We start from the raw sequence: 6743 nt of genomic DNA, 5'->3' as shown, positions 1-6743 counted from the left end.
TTAAGAATTAATAATATACACTCTTGGATGACATTACCCTATTAATTCTAGTTCTATCTCAGTTGAACACAAATGCTGTTCAGTGTTTGGATGATTTATCTAGATATGAAGTAAAGCTTGCCAAATCTCTAGCTACAGTCATAAATAATTCCACCATCTTTTACCTCACATTTTCTGTTTAAAAGACCATATATTGGCAAACTTGTCAAGGATGGGCTTTATGCCTCAAATTATATTTTGAGCATGAACTCCAGTCCTTAAAAGTGGCACACATTTCATGGCTTTTCTAAAAGTACCTTTCCAATGACACAATATAGTATCCTACTTGAATCATTTGTAAGGTTTGCAAATCTACTTTAACTTTTGCAGACACAGTGAGGGTGGTTTTAGCCATTCTTGGCGGGAACACCAGATGGCTTGGCTTGAGCCCTGCCAGCTTCCAGAAAGGAGTAGTTTACTTCACAGTTGATCGAAGACACGTTGACTATTCCAGTCCTGGATTTGTACTGATTTCTGAACTTTGTTCAAATAAACTCCATGGCTTTAATTAAAGCAGCATCTGCATAATTCTGTCTGTGTGTGAACACACAGAAATCTAGAATCTCCCAGCATATTGTCACCATTCCTAGCATGGGGCGGTCCTAGGGAGTTCTCTTATGTGGGGCAGGGTTTTTGAGGTGCCCAGAAGCAGAGGAAAACTGTTGTCACCTAAAACTACTCCAAAACTGTTGTCACCTCAAAATAGCCCAAAATACCAAGTATAAGAGAATCCTCAGAATGTTTAATGTCCCATGAGGATTGAGATCACTTGTGATCACCCTGGGGAGACTTTTTCTGGAATCAGTTTATATTGCAGCAAACCTATGGTAAAACTAGGTATGCTGGAGTCACAAGAAAAGCATAGCCTGAAAGGCAGGGTGGGACAAGGGCACAAAGTCACAGGTTCAGTGTCCTGAACCAACCAATGCAACCTCTCTAAATATCCTAGATCATTTGAGGGAGGAGGTAATGGTAGAAAAAAGGAGAGACAGAGATAATTAATGGAGATACTTGAGAGGTAGAGGCATTGAGAGATTGCAAGGAATAATTCTCTGTTGATATCCTACTCAACTGATTGACATTTCCAAGGAAGACACTACAACTGATCATGGTTCACATTTTGAAACAACCAAAGAAGGATGAAAAACCATGAACTGGGGGTGAAAAACTGTAAGTGACAACATGCTCCAACAGATCAATATGGAAGGAAGAATGGATTGGGCCACATAGACAGCAAGACTGTCACCACCAACTGAACACATGAACCGCTCACAGCATTATTTTTCTATCTTGATGAAAAATTTGCAATTTTTGCATCGTTGCAGACCAACTAAATCAGCAACTAAGAGTTCTCAATGTACATTGCCCTTTCTATGAACTTATTTTGATATTTTAGTTTTGTGACAGTACCATCATGCTTCTAATAGCTATAAAAACAATCTCCCTTGCTTGGAAACTGACTAAGAGAAGCACACCCCAACTCTCCCAGCAACCCACATAACACCATGATTATGTCAGTATTTTTAACAGCTTGAGCAAGGGGTAATTGACATATGTAGATGCACATAATTTAAAGTGTAAAATCTGGTAATTTTTGATAATCTGTACACCTGTGAAATCATAACATCATCCCAGAAAGTTCTTCTTGTCCCTTTGTAACCCTTTCTTCTCTCACATTCCTCCCCCTCCCTAGGCAACTGCTGATTTTTCTTTGTCAGTATAGATTGTGCTCATTTTCTAGAATTTCACATAAATGGAATCCTACAATATGCACTCTTTCTTGGTCTGGTTTCTTTGACAGCATAATTACTTAGAGATTCAGCCATGTTGTAGTATGTGTCAGTAGAGTTGATCCTTGAACCTTTCAGGGGTTATGGGCTCTAACTTCCCCAAAACTGAACTGCTAATAGCCTACTATTGACTGGAAGCATTACTGATAACATAAACAGTTGAGTCACACATATTTTGTGTACTTTATGTATTATATACTGTGTTCTTCCAATAAAGTAAGGTAGAGAAAAGACAATGTTATTAGGAAAATCATAAGGAGGAGAAAATACCTGGTATTTTATGGTATGGTACTGTATTTATTGAAAAAACATCCACATGTAAATGGACAGGCATAGTTCAAACCCATGTCATTCAAGTGTCAGGTTCAGTGTTTGGATGATTTATCAAGATATGAAGTATCTTTTTATTGCCATGTAGAATTCCATTGTAAGAATATACCACAATCTGGGCGCCTGGGTGGCTCAGATGGTTAAGCGTCTGCCTTCGGCTCAGGTCATGATCCCAGGGTCCTGGGATCGAGTCCCGCATCGGGCTCCCTGCTCCTTGGGAGCCTGCTTCTCCCTCTGCTTCTCTCTCTCTCTCTGTCTCTCATGAATAAATAAATAAAATCTTTAAAAAAAAAAAAAAGAATATACCACAATCTGTTTATTAATTTATCTGTTAATGGACATTGGGTTTCTTCCAGTTTTTAGTTATTATAAATAAGGCTGTTACAAGGATTCATGTACAAATCTTTGTGTGGATACACGCTTTCATTTCTCTTGGGTAAATACTAGAAATGGAATTCCTGGAGCATATGCTTAATTTTTTAAGAAATTGAGTCAAAAACATGATCCATAAAATAAAATAAAATGAACAAATTGGATTTTATCAAAATTAAGAACTTATGCTGATTGAAAAACACTTCACAATAATGAAAAGATAAGCCACGCCACACACTAGAGAAATATTTTCAAAGAATATATGTGATAAGGACTTATGAAAGAATATATAAAGAATTCTCAGTAAAAAGGAAACAACTCAGTAGAAAATGGGCAAAAGATATCAACAGACACTTCACCAAAGAAGATATACGGATGGCAAATGCACGCATGAAAATATGTTTGATATTATTAGTTGTTAGGGACATGCAAATTAAAATCACAACATTATACCACTACAAATTTACTGGAATGGCTAAATTAAAAAAAAAACAAAACCGACCACAGCAAATGTTGGCAAGTGTGTGGAGGAACTATAATTCTTACACAGTATTGGTGGCATTTAAAATGGTACAACTACTTTGAAAAAAGTTTGGCAATTTCTTTAAATCTTTTTTGCATATGGATATCCAGTTTTTTCAGTGTTTTAGATAAGTTTCCACACGGTGTTGATATTGTTGGTCTGTGGGGCCATAATTTGAATTGCACTATAATAGAACATATGCAAATAATTAAGGATATACAACTAAAAAAAAGAAATTCTTCATTCTAAAAAAAATGAATAAAGGAAAGAAAATGTAATCATAATGTGTTACTTGGCTCTGCAGTGAGTATATGTATGGTTGTATTAGTCTGTGATTTTCTACTTCGTCCAAAAAGTACAACATTGTGGGCATTCTGAGCAGAAGCAATTTCGGTCTGTGGTTTTACATTTTATTGTCCAGTTGTGACCCTCACATCAGATTATTCTCTTCTGTAAATGAAAAAAAATTTTTTAGTTACATATGGAAAATTTTAAACAAAAGTAAAGTGGATATACAAAAGTAAAGGGAATAGTTTAATGAACTTCCATGTATCCATCATCCCAACAAGGATCACCTTGTGGCTGGTCTTTCTTCATTTTAATTCCTACTCCTTATCCCTCCCCAGTTATTGTGAAGCACATTCCAGACATCACCTAATTTCATCCTTAAATATTTCAGTATGTATTTCTGACATACAAGGACTCTCCCCTTTAAACATAACCACAATGTCCTCATCACACACGCTCCAAAATCAACAATAATTCCAAAAAAGGCACTTTAAATAAAATTTGCTAGATGAAACAGAAATGCCCTCCCAGGATGTTAGCCAACAGAAACCTTTCTGGTATTAATTAAACAATGTGGACAAATTCAAATACCGTTCTGTTACCACTTCAGAGGAGGTAAATTCAAATACTCCAATCAAGTATTCAAAGAGCTTGCCATTGTTCAAAGAAAAATTACTATCATTCACTCACTCATTGATTCCACAGGTATTTTATTGAATGCATGTCTTGCTAGGCACAGGATACAAAGATCGACAAGATGAGGCCTTGTGGAGCGTGCAGGTTTCTGTTAAGTACATGGGATTCAAAGCAGGAGGAATCAGGCACGAACAAGGAAGGGTACAGGTAGTATGATTCCTTAAAGAGTTCTTTTTTTTTTTTAATTTTATTATTTATTTGACAGAGAGAGAGAGAGACAGCGAGAGAGAGAACACAAGCAGGGGGAGTGGGAGAGGGAGAAGCAGGCTTCCCGCTGAGCAGGGAGCCCGATGCGGGGCTCGATCCCAGGACCCTGGGATCATGACCCGAGCCGAAGGCAGATGCTTAGCGACTGAGCCACCCAGGCGCCCCTCCTCAAAGAGTTCTGAAGGATATGTGCTTCTTCTCAAGTTTCAGAAGAGGGCTTTTTACTGGAGGAATGAGCATGAACAAAGGCATAAGGAAGACAGATTCTCCTACGTTCGTTATTCTTCAAGAGCAAAGACTAGGCCTTCCGCCTCTGCAGCCCACTCCCTTGCCTGTGACGCCTAGCACAGTGCCTGAACCGCAGTGCCTGTTCAACTAACACTTACTGAGGAAATGAATGTCAAATTCACTTTTTCCCCAAGTGACTATTCATATTCGCTCTCAGCCTGTCCTAAAACTCTGACATTATGCTGTATTTTTTCCACAGACAACGACTATGCCACGGAACCCTGACAGCCACTCTCAGGAAGAAGTGAGTGTTGAGCTATTTTACAATAAGGGATGGATTGTGCTGGACATTTTCAGAAAGAGATCGCTTTCCTTGTGCTCTGGTTTCTTTTTAAGCCTAAGCAGCTAGTGGGTGAATTTTTGCTCATCTCCTTTATTAGTTTAGAAGATGATCAAACCATCTGTGCTCCCCTAGCTATCATGACCTGCCCATTGGCCTTCTAACTGTCAGATATGAAATTGACTTCACTGACCATTTTCTCCGAAAATAAAAGTCAGAGTGAAATTTTGCTAACCACATGACTGAAATTTATCGCCACTGAAAGGATTGTGTGTGTGTGTGTGTGTGTGCGCATGTAGGGTCTGGATGGAGTTCTCAGTTAAAACTTAAACAGCTCTCTGTAATTAATCGTTACAGGGGCTGTAGTGTCCTGAGGAAGATTTAAACCTATCTGTTCCCTAGGAGAAAAGGTCTGCATATTCACCAGCTGGCCGGCCGTGTAGTAAATTTGTACGGAGTTATTTTCCATATCATTTTGTTTATTTACATAGGCCCGATTAGACCCTTTTAAAGGCTTAGCTTAGTGTGGTAGCTGCAGACAGCTAGTTTACACCAAGTCCTTCTTGGCAAGACTTGAAAGCAAACGGTAAATGGTGTAAACAATTGTGTGTGATTATACACTGCCAAATAATGTGCATCTGGGAAGACAAACAAAACTTATTAAACAGACAACAAATAGCTGAGGTAAATATCAAATATGTTAACTCTACAAAATACAGGGCTGGATTTCGTCAAAGTCTTATTAACTCAGCACAGCTGGATTAAAATAAAAAACATTTAGACTTAAAAGCAGGGGATCCCCAAGTTAGAAAGTCTGGATTCTGTTCCTGTCTCCATCACTAATTCACTAAGTGACATTGATTATTACTTTGATTTTTGTTTGAGTTTTCCCATCAATGGTGAGGGAATTGCAGGGCTGCTCCTGGGAACATAGGAGAATGTTCACCATATGCCTTCCCTGGAAAGGAACAAAAGAGAACTGCTCTCTGGTCACCTCCCAATTTATCTTGCCATCTCAAAGACCTTGAAGTCCCCTGGAAATTGAGTTGGCCTAGGCAAAAAATGGATGAAGGAGATGACACTTGCCGCTACGTCCCCACCATGGTCCTGGCAAGCTCAGAGGGTCAGGCAAGAGTATTACTGACGGGCAGCTCTGCTTCTGAGTGCATATGGGAAAGGGAAGCAGGAAGCCCAATGTCCACGCTTGTGCTTCTAGAATCTCTGAGGGTGGGACCAAAGCATTAGTATTGTTTAAGTCCCCTGGGTGGTAACTAAGTGCAGCCACATTGAAAAGCACTGAACTAATGGTCCAAATGGCTGATCATAATGTAAAGTAGCTGTGCTCCTTAGTCTTGGAGATTCACTTGAGACAACACTGGCAGAGATTTTTAATGTCACATTTGCCTGGGCCACACTGTCTGAATAGATGCCAAACGCAACACATCCCTTCTTTCCTGCGTGCCTCTTACTGCAGGCCACCAGCATCTCTCTCCTGTACTTCGGCAGCACTACCTCCATTAGCACGGTACTCACAGTGAGCCTTAAAGTATAAACCTGAGCATTTATCATCCTGCTCAGGAACCTTCACACTTAGAATAAAATCCAAGGTTATGACCCCAGCCAGTCGGCCCTAAGCGACTAACCCCTGCCTCTTTCTCTCTAGCTTCATTGCCTCCTACTCTGCAATTTACTTAATTGTCTGCAGCCTCCGTGCCGTGCCTTTGACATGCCCCGCACATTCTCTCCTCTGGGCCTTAGCTCTTGCTGTTCCTTCTACTTAGCATCTTTCTTCCCACATATACATATGGCTTTGCTCTCTTCATTTAGGATTTTATTCCTCCCTAGGTACCTTCTCTTGACTCTTTCTATCGCAACACCTCCCTTCATTTCGGCCCCTTACCCTGCTATATTCTTTTTCACGGCTTATAGC

This window comes from Phoca vitulina, unplaced genomic scaffold (genome assembly GCF_004348235.1).
Source record: "Phoca vitulina isolate PV1807 unplaced genomic scaffold, GSC_HSeal_1.0 scaffold70, whole genome shotgun sequence".
Taxonomy (NCBI): Eukaryota; Metazoa; Chordata; class Mammalia; order Carnivora; family Phocidae; genus Phoca; species Phoca vitulina.
Note: the sequence above shows the minus strand (reverse complement) of the source record.